The sequence below is a fragment of the Capsicum annuum genome, chromosome 10, assembly GCF_002878395.1.
Source record: "Capsicum annuum cultivar UCD-10X-F1 chromosome 10, UCD10Xv1.1, whole genome shotgun sequence".
Lineage (NCBI taxonomy): Eukaryota > Viridiplantae > Streptophyta > Magnoliopsida > Solanales > Solanaceae > Capsicum > Capsicum annuum.
The window spans coordinates 139,373,798-139,385,261 of NC_061120.1; positions in this window are offsets into that span (position 1 = coordinate 139,373,798).

Here is an 11,464-nt window from a genome sequence, read left to right on the forward strand (position 1 = left end):
AGTAGGTTATCCAAGGACTCAAAGGTTAAAATCTCTTCATGAAACTTGGTATTTCAGGTATACGACTCTTCCCTAATTTCTAATTTATTAAAATCATTTATTTTATAGATTTGATCATATGGTATTAATAATGGTTTAGAAAACATGGGTCAAGGGTTTTTGAATAAATATAGTTTATGTGATGTTTTATGTTTGCCCCTACATGTCTTATGTTTTAATGGTGGTCATAAAATCTAATTGATGCATGAGAATGGTGAATAAATTAAAGGATTGTGATTTCCCCAAACTTGTGACTTTTAAAGTGGTTATGACCTGACCTCAACCCCATATTGTGAAATTAGTTTTGAATATGAAAAGTATGCACATTGAACTACTCTTGAAATATTGCATAATGTGAAAGGTTAATGAAGCATAATAATTTTAAATTGAACCTTATGGGGTTAAGTAATTCCCCAAGCTAATGTATAATTGAACCAAAGGGGATTATGATTTCCCTCAAGTGATGGTAATTTGTGTGGCATATTGATGTTACCTTGCAAGTGTGGTTGGTGTGACGATACCAATATTATATTCCTCAATGTGTAATGTGGTTAATGAATGGCAATGTATGATAAATAATTTAATTAGGATTTAATAAGGAAAGTTGAGGTCCCGAGAGACCAATACTAGAAATCGTAGTTGCCGATGCAGGGGTCTATGTGACCGGGTGGTTAGAGTCCTCCTTATTGTTATCATATAATTGGATGGTTCGAGTTTTCCATATTATATTACATGATTTGGTATGTGTCACCTTGATATGCCGGGAGCTTTGAGTCCTCCATAGTGCATATATAACCCTTTGGTTCGTGCAATCACATGCATTAGGGCCCTACTATTTGGGGGAGAGTTGGGGCCATATAGCTTATGGGTACCTTCTTATATGATGACGGTTGAGCTACATAATAACCGTTAAAGTTTTAAAGTGCATGTTAAGCCTTGTTTCCCTATCTCTACATGTGATATATATATATATGCATTTGATCATATATTTTGGTTTTGAATTATTGATAACGATATTATGTTATCCTTATGTTTGAGTTAGATCCCAGTGTTCACCTCACTGATGTTGTATACCCACGCAATGCAGGTATCGAAGATAACTCTACTTTTCCTGCACAAAGTTAAGTGGATTGACTCAGTTCGTTGTGGTGAAGTGGTCAACTTCTATTCTCTGAAAGACTTGGACATTTCATCTATCATTATCCTAGATTAAAATTAAGTGTTTTCATTATCATTAACTTTATCATTTTCATTGTCATTTGTTAGACTCGGGGACATGTCTCGACCAAGACTGGGTTTTGATTCTTTTGTTAGAAGGCTTTGGTAGATTACTATGGACTTGGGCGATGTTTGTCATTTAGGCTGGTTACTGGTTATCGGTCATAGACTTATCTTTTTTTCTTTAATCTTACCTTGTGCTATTTTGTTATATGTTTGGAATTCCTCCAATATTGGGGATGTTATGTTCACTTGGTTAGGTGTGGGGAGTGGTCTTCTATCTATGTGGGACTTGAGATGCCTGTCACGGTCAGGCCCTAGTTTGGGTCGTGACAAAGATGGTATTAAAGCTAGGATTGGTGTCATTGTATGTCCAACAAAATCATGTCAAGTAGGGTCTCTTTTATGGGTATGTAGCTCACCACACTTATAAGAGAGAGAAACTATGAGGCATTTAGAAATATTTTTCTTTCTTGTTATTCTATTTCGAGCTATGGAGTCTAGTGTCTTGAATATCCTCTAATTCCTATATTTTTGCTTTTCAGATCATGCCTCCCAAAAGATCTAATGTTCGTGGAAACTCTTCTATCCCATCCGAGGACAACGTGGATGAAACTCGTGCTACTCTAAAAGTTTAAACCTGGTCTAGGGTCGCTACTTCTGATTGTCCTAATGGAGCTCCACAGGTTCTCCTATCCCTCATTAGATATCTCAAGCTAGCGTGACTAATGTTGAGTTTTGCTAGTTGATTTATTGTATTACCCAGTTGGTGGCCTCCCAGACTGAACGTGTTGCTTCTATTGCTTTATACTCTGAGGCTACTAGAATTGGCCAATTTATGAGGTTGACTCCTCCTATTTTCATTGGCTCTAAAGTAGAGGAAAATCCTCAAAATTTTATTGATTAGATGGAAAAAATCTTTTATGTGATGTATGCTACTGATGTAGATGTGTAAAGTTCGTAGCTTATCAGTTAAAGGATATGGTATACTAATGTTATGAAGAGTAGAAGTAGCTTAGGGATGATAATGCCGAGTTCACTTTATGGGATGAGTTCTCTAGTATTTTTCTAGATCGCTTCTTTGCTCAGGAGTTGAGGAAGGTGAGGGCTGAGTAATTCATGAATTTGAAGCAAGGTAGGATGACAGTAAATGAGTATGCCTTAAAGTTTTATCAGCTATCGCGTTATGCTCATGAGTTAGTGTCTAGCGTGAGGGCTAGATTGAGAACGTTTGCCTCTAGGTTGTCCTGTGAGTTGATCTTGGAGAGCAAGGTTGCCTTGTTGAATAAAGTTTTGGACATCTCTAGACTTGTGGTCTAAAAGTGGAAGAGGAAAAAAAGAAGCAAGCAGAGATGAGTGAAAGACTGAGTAAGAGGTTTTGATACTCGAATTAGGGTGGAGGTTAGCAGTAGAGTGGTAGAGATGGTGGAACGAGGTTTAAGAAAAAGTGGGGCAATTTCGGTTCTTACTTACGACTAGTGCTCCTTATCCAAAGCCATTAGGTGATCGTCGTTCTTAGTATGATAGTGGGTTTAGAGCACTAGGAACTCAGCCTCAGGCTAGTGGGGCTTAGTCAGCTCTATCATAACCCCCTTGTAGATTTCGTGGTCAGGTGCATCGTGATGTTTGTGAAGAAAGAAGGAACAAATATTTTAAATATGGTCAAGTTGGTCATAGGCAGAGGGGTTGTCCTTCTAAGGCTGCTTCTAGGGCAAATAAAATTCCTGTTGCTACTTTATCAGCTCCTGAGCCAGAGGGTTTTACTTTTGTTTTTGGCTCCAATACTAGTCGGAATGTCTATATGCTCTTTCCACCCATTAGGATTCTAAAGCATCCCTTGATGTTGTTGTTGGTATGCTCAAACTCTTCTCTCGTGATGTATATTGTCTACTTGATCCTGGGTTTACCCTTTCTTATGTGTCCCCTTTTATGGCTATCTATTTTGGTTTTGATCTTGAATATATTTCGAACCCCTTTTTTGTGCCACCCTTGTGAACGATTCCATTATGGCTAGAGGGGTTTATAGGGTTTGTGTGATGTCGTTCTATGGTATGGAGTCCTTGGTAGACCTGATAGAGTTGAACATGTTAGACTTTGATGTGATTTTTGGGATGGATTGGTTGTATTCATGCTATGCGTCTTTTGATTGTCGGACTCGAAGGGTCAGTTTCCACTTCCCTAATGAGCCAATGATTGAATGGGAAGGTAGCTCCGTAGTACCCATGAAAGGTTTATTTCGTATCTTAGAGCTCGAAAATTGGTTTCTAAAAGGTGCCTCTATTATTTAGTGCATGTTAAGGATTCTAGATCCGAAGGTATTTCGTGCAGACTGTCCAGTAGTTTGTGAATTTCCTGAGGTGTTTCCTGATAATCCTCCTACTATTCCTCTCGATAGGGAAATTGATTTTGGGATTGATCTTCTATCGGATACTCGTCCTGTTTCTATTCCTTTTTACAGAATAGTTCCGGTTGAGTTGAAAAAACTCAAGGAGTAGTTGAAAGACCTTCTGGATAAGGGTTTTATCTACCCTGGCGGGTCTCTATAGGGCATTCATATTCTTTTTATGCATAAGAAGGATGGGTCCCTTTGGATGTCTATTGATTACCACAACCGAATAAGGTGGCCGTGAAGAATAAGTACCCTATTTTGAGGATTGATAATATGTTCGATCATCTTTAGGGTGCTAAGTTCTTTTCTAAGATTGACCTTCAGTCAGGTTATAATTATTTGAAGAATAAGGAGGTAGATATTCCTAAAACTGCTTTTCGAACCCGGCACGGTCATTTTGAGTTTTTGGTGATGTCCTTTGGATTGACTAATCCCCCAACGATATTTATGGATTTTATAAATTGACTTTTCCGTCAGTTCTTGAATTTGTTTGTGATTGTCTTTATTGATGATATTTTGGTGTATTCCAAGAGTGAGATAGACCATGCTGATCACCTCCACCTTGTGTTGTAAACTTTGAAAGATCAACGGTTATATGCAAAGTTTTCAAAGTGTGAGTTCTGATTAAATGTTGTGACTTAGTTAGGATATGTTGTTTCTAGTGAAGGGATCATGGTAGATCAACAAAAGGTTGTTGTGGTTAAGAAGTGGCCTAGACCCATGATTCCAATCGACTTTCAGAGCTTCTTGGGTTTAGCCGGTTATTATAGAAGGTTTGTGGAAATTTTTTCTTCTATTAATGCCTCATTGACTAAGTTAACTTAGAAGAAGGTGAAATTCTTTTGGTCTGATGCTTGTGAGGGTAGTTTTAAGTAGTTGAAGGACAAGTTAACTTCGACTTCGATTTTGACTCTGTCTGAAGAAGCTGATGGTTTTATTATCTATTGTGATACATCCTGGGTGGGACTAGGTTGTGTGTTGATGCAACATAGAAAGGTGGTTGCTTATGCCTCTAGACAATTGAAAGTCCATAAGAAGAATTACCCGACTCACGATTTGGAATTATTAGCTATGGTGTTTGTATTAAAGATTTAGTGGCATTATTTATGTGGGGCCACATTGATATTTATTCTAATAATAAGAGCCAGCAATACGTGTCACTCAAAGGAGATAAATCTCAGGCAAAAGATATAGCTTGAGTTTCTCAAGGACTATAACATGAGTCTTTACTATCACCCAGGAAAAGCTAACGTGGTTGTTGATGCTCTTAGTAGGTTATCTATGGGGAGCTTATTTCATGTGGAAGAGGAGAAGCGGGATTTGTTGAAGGATATTTATTGTTTGGCTAATCTTTGAGTTCACCTCTTAGATTCTGAGGATGGTGGTGTAATTGTTCAAGAGGTGGCAAAGTCATTTCTTGGAGTGAAAGTAAAGGAGAAGTAAGTGTTGGACTCTATCTTGATGCAAATCAAGAATGATGTGGGTAGACAAAGGGTGATGATTTTTGAGATTGGTGGTGATGGTCTCTTGATATTCCAAGGCATATTATGTGTTCCCGATGTTGATGGGTTGTGAGAAAGAATTTTGGCCCTGATTTGGTTTACTAATCCATGAAGAAGGTGAAGGCGATTTGGGATATACTTAAGGCCGCCCAAAATCGCCAAAAGTCCTATGCGGATGTGAGGCGAAGGGAGTTGGAGTTTAGTGTTGGTGATTAGTTGTTCTTGAAGGTGTCTCCCATAAAGAGAGTGATGCAGTTTGGTAAGAAGGAAAAGCTTAAGAAGGTGTCTCCCATGAAGAGAGATGTGGTTTGGTAAGAAGAGAAAGCTTCATCCCTATTATTTTTGTTCGTACCATCCCCATTATTTTGGTTCGTACTTGGTTTTGAAGAGGGTTGGTAATATTACATATGAATTAGAGTTGCCTTCTAGTTTGAGATCCATTCATTCGGTGTTTCATGTTTTAATATTGAGAAAGTGCATGGGTGATCCTTCGATAGTTATTCCCTTAAAGGAGGTGGTGTTTTGAATTCCTTGTCCTATAAGGAAGTCCCTAATAAAATTTTGAATTGGCAAGTCCGTTGGTTGTGGACCAAGGATGTGGCTTCGATAAAGGTTCTTTGGAGGAACTAAAAGGTTGAAGAAGCTACGTGAAAAGTCAAGGAGGACTTGAAGTCCAAGTATCCGTTCTTGTTCCCTATTCTAAAATATTATGCTTGGCGTACGTGTATTCCTTAAATATCTTTATGTTCTATCTTTGTTCAAGGTAAGTGTGATTGTGTTTAGAGTCAAATCATGCTAATAAATGCCTTGTACTATTATTCGAGGACGAATGATCCTAGGGGAGGGGGGTATGTAATGCCTGAGTTTTTGGTCCTTGAAAATTTCTGAAATTTTATCCTCATTGTCCTAACTACGACTTCCCCTACGAGTCGTAAAGAGTCTTGATAGGTCCTAGAGACCCAGTCCTAACCAAATCAGTAAGTGTGTGACTAAATTCTGCTCTGAGTATGAGTGGCTCACTAAGTGCCGTAAGGACTCATTACGAGTCATAGCGTGCAAATCGCAGGATGTCCAGTATTTTCCCTAAATGGGTTCTGTTTTGACTGCGAATGGACCCTACAAGTCGTAAGGTCCCATTACGAGTCATATTAGTTGAGTCGTAAGATCAAAAGATTGTTAGTGCCTTGGAGATTATCTTGGCTACGACCCATGGTGACGAGTCGTAATGAGTCCCTACGAGTCATAGAGTGACCTGTAGTCACCGATGACTAAATTTCAGTTTAAATTGAGGGCATTTTGGACAATTCCCTTCTCACCCAATTAAAACCCCAGGTTCATAGGGCACTTAAGAGGGGTTATTTCTTATTCATAACGTACTCAAACACTTCCAAAGCTCTTTCAAGAAGCCATACTTAGGGTTTTCAAGAAGCAGGTCATCTAAGGACTCAAGGTTGAATTCCCTTCATGAAACTTGAAATTTCAGGCATGTTACTCTTTCCTAATTGCTAATTTGTTAAAATCATATATTTTAAAGTATTGTTCATATGATATTGATGATAGTTTTGTAAACATGGATTGAGGGTTTTTGAATAACTGTTGTTTATGTGATGTTTCATGTTTGTCCCTACATGACTTATGTTTTAATGGTGGTCTTATAATCAAATTCATGCATGGAATGGTGAATAAATTAAGGGATTACGATTTTCCCAAACTTATGGCTTTTGAAGTGGTTATGGCCAACCCCATATTGTGAAATTGGTTTTAAATATAAAAAGTATGCACATTGAACAAAAATTTTTACTATGGACCTCATGCACCAAGTCATAGTTACATAAGACACCTAGTATTTTGACACATGAACCTTTTGAGTCCCACCACTTAAAATAATTCTTATTTTTATTTATTTGTGTTCTCAATTATCTAACTTTTTATTTTTTCAACAAATTACTTTTTTCTTTTTCTTTATGGGGTTAATTTTTATTTATTATTTTTTTATTTTTCTTTCTTTGTTCTTTTCTTCAACTTTTTTTCTCGTGTTACTATACTAAATAAATTGAAGTGTTTATTCTTTTGCTTCGTTTTTATTTCCTCCTAGTTTTTATTTGTTGATATTTTAAAACAAATTAATCTTTTTGTCACTCAATCATGGTGATAATTTATATTATTTAATCATTTAATTTTCTTTTAGTGTAAGAAAATTTGGATTTTGAAAATTTGAAATTAAATCTCATAAGTATTAAATTTATCTTTATTAAGTCTATATGATATTATATATTATGGTTTACTATTATTAAAGGCATCTCTAATATTTAGAAATTAAAGAATCATCATATATTTTTATTATTAAGGGCATCTCTTTTATAATAAAATTTAAAGTTAGTAGGGTTAAGAAATGGAGTGGTACCTAAATAAATGTAAATATTGATTTAATTTTCTTAATATTCTTTTCCTAAAATTTTAGAGTTTCCCTATCATTAAATAATAAATAGACATAAAAATTAAATTAAAATATCTTTAGAGCCCATTTGGATAAGACTAAAATTTGGTCAAATCAATTTTTAATCTCTTTTATAGCTTTTTTAGATGTGTAGTAAAATAAAAAAGTACTTAAAAAGTTAAAATTTATTTTAAAAAAGCAAAAAGTGAGACATCGGATATCCCCAACTTTTTACATTTTAAAATAAAATTCTGTTTAGTTTGATCAAAAAATTTATATTTTTATCTCTTATATTTTCCTCTAATTCCAACAATACCCCAAATTTGTAGCCCTTAAATATATAAAGAAAAATAAAATATTTTTTTTTAAAATAGTTAACCCCAAAATAAAAGAGCAAAAAAATGAGTTGTTTAAATAAAAACGGCTAACTACAATGTCTAAATAAACTCATTCTTTTGCTCTTTTATTTTGGGATTAATTTTTTTTTTCTTTATATATTTAAGGGCTACAAATTTGGGGTATTGTTGGAATTAGACAACAATAAAAGGAATAAAAATGTAAATGTCTTGATCAAACTAAAAAGAATTTTAATCTAAAATGTAAAAAGTTGGGGGTACTCGACGTCTCACTTTTTATTGTACTACACATATAAGAAAAAGCTACAAAAAGATTAAAAATAGATTTGACTAGATTTTAATCTTATCCAAACAGACTCTAAAAGATATTTTAATTTAATTTTTATGCCTATTTAATGATAGGGCAACTCTAAAATTTTTGGAAAAGAATATTAAGAAAATTAAATCAATATTTACATTTATTTAGGACCCACTCCATTTCTTGACCCTACCAACTTTGTCCTTAATAATAAAAAATATATGATGACTCTTTAATTTCTAAATATTAGAGTTGCCTTTAATATTAGTAAATCATAATAAATAATATCATATAGACTTAAGAAAGATAAATTTATTACTTATGAGATTTTATTTCAAATTCTCCTATCCAAATTTTCTTACACTAAAAGAAAATTAAATAATTAAAAAATATAAATTATCACCATTATTGAGTGACAAAAAAATTAATTTGCTTACAAATATCAACAAATAAAAACTAGGAGGAAATAAAAATGAAGCAAAAGAATAAAAACTTTAATTTATTTAGTAGAGTAACACGAGAAAAGAAAATTGAAGAAAAGAACAAAGAAAGACAACAACAACAACAAACCCAGTGTGTTCCCACAAAGTGGGATCTAGGGAGGGTAAGATGTACGTAGTCCATACCGCTACCTCCGAAGAAGTAGAGAGACTATTTTCGATAGACCCTCGGCTCAAGATAAAGAATAGGTGACAATGAGATGGATTACATAACAGAAAAGACGTAAGGAATAATAAAAAGTAAATCAGAGCAATATAAAAATACGAGAGATACGACAACACAAAATAAGCAGATAGAAACTGAGAAAGTATGAAAGGGACACCCACGTATAAGTAACACATACTCACCGCCATAGACACCTATAGACACAGACCTAAGGTTACTAACCCGTCTACATAAGATCTCTCCTGGTGGCTTGCTACAAGCCATACCCTTCCGCTAGCCTTCTAACCTTATCCATGATCTCCACACCTTCCTATCTAGGGTCATGTCCTTAGTAAGCTACAACTGCTCTATGTCATGTCTGATCACCTCCCTTCAGTATTTTTTCAGCCTACCTCTACTCCTCCTGAAGCCATCAAATGCTAGTCTCTCACACCTACGCACTGAGGCATCCACATCTCTCCTAATCACATGTCTAAACCATCTCAACCTTTCTTCCCGTATCTCGTCCTCCTTCGATTCCACTCTCATCTTTTCTCGGATAATCTCATTCCTAATTCTGTCCCCTCTAGTAAGCCTACATATCCAATACAACATCCTTATTTCTGCCACCCTCACTTTTTGGATGTGGGAGTGTTTGACTGGCCAACACTCCATGCCATACAACATGGCCGGCCGAACTTCCATTTTATAGAATTTGCCTTTAAGGTTAAGGGGAAATTTCATATCACACAACACCCCTGAGGCGAGCCTCCACTTCATCTAACTTGCTCCAATACGATTGGTGACATCCTCATTAATCTCACCATTCCCCTGGATCAAAGACCTAAGATACTTAAAACTATCCCTCTTACAAATATCTTGGGAGTCTAACCTCACCAAACATCATTCTCCTTTCTCAAGTCACTAAACTTACATTCCAAATACTCTGTCTTGGATCTACTCAACCTGAACCTCTTCGACTCAAGGATTTTTCTCCAAACCTCTAATTTGTCATTCACGCCCCTCCGTGTCTCATCAATCAGCACTACATTATCTACAAATAGCATATACCAACTCCGTCAGTAGCCAGTGATCCTATGACAATATTCATAGATGGCAATAGGGATAGGCTACCAGGCCCTAAACCCCAGGGTAGTGTCAGCAGTGCCCGAACCAATCCTTTTTGTCAAAAATATAGCAAAAACCACTAGGGTATCTATAGAGTGAGCAGTGATCTGTGTTTCAGGTATGGAAATCTAGGACACAGAGTTAGAAATTATCCCCAGTCAGGTTCTCAGGGTCAGTAGAACCATCCCCCAACTAAGTCTGATCGCCCGAATCAGCAGGGTGCCATATCCTGTGCCACCAGTAGGCAGTGCACAAATAGACTCTATACTCTTCAGACCCGAAAAGATCAGGAGAGTTCTCTCGGTATTGTCACTGGTAAATTACAAGTTTACCATTTACATGTTTATACTTTGCTAGATCTAGGAGCTTTATTGCCCTTTGTTACTCCTTATATAGCTGTTGACTTCGGAGTTAGTCCCAAAATCCTAGTAGAGCCTTTCTCAGTATCTATCCTAGTAGGTAAATCTATCATATCCCGATGGGTATTTAGGAACTATCCGGTTATAATATCTCAGAAATTAACTTTAGTAAACTTAATCAAATTAGAGATGACTAATTTTGATGTCATTCTCGGCATGGATTGGCTTCATTCCTGATATGCCTCAGTCGACTGTAGAAATAGAATTGTCCAGTTTTAATTTTCGAATGAACCCATCCTAGAGTGGAAGGGTAGTACTTCAGCACTTAGGGGTCAGCTTGTTTCTTACCTTTGGGCAAAAAAATAATATCTAAGGGATGTGTCTATCATCTCATTTGAGTCTAGGACTCTAGTTTAGAAACCCCTACTCTTAAATCAATGTCTATAGCATGTGAATTCCCAGATGTGTTTCCCAAAGATCTCCCCGAAGTTCCTCTCAAAAGGGAAATCGACTTCAGAATAGACCTCCTTCCAGATACTCAGCCCATATCTATTCTGCCATACAGAATAGCACCTACAGAACTCAAAGAATCAAAAAAATAGTTAAAGGATCTCCTAGATAAGGGATTCATCAAACCCAGTGTGTCCCCATGGGGTGTACCAGTTTTATTTATGCGTAAGAAAAAGGGTTCTCTCAAAATATGTATTAATCACCATCAGCTAAATAAAGTCACAACCAAGAACAAGTATCTACTTCCTAAAATCGATGACTTGTTTAACCAACTTTAGGGTGCCAGTTACTTTTCTAAGATAGATCTCAGATTAGGCTATCATCAGCTCAGAGTCATAGAATGTGACATCCCGAAGATAGCCTTCAGAACTTGGTATGGTCACTTTAAATTCTTAGTTATGTTCTTTGGTCTTACCAATGCCCCAGCAGCTTTTATGAACTTGATGAATCGTGTGTTCAAGCAGTACCTGGACATGTTTGTCATAGTCTTCATAGATGACATTCTTGTCTACTCCCGCAGTGAGCATGATCATGTAGACCATCTCAGAATAGTACTACAAACTCTTAGAAACTATCAGCTATT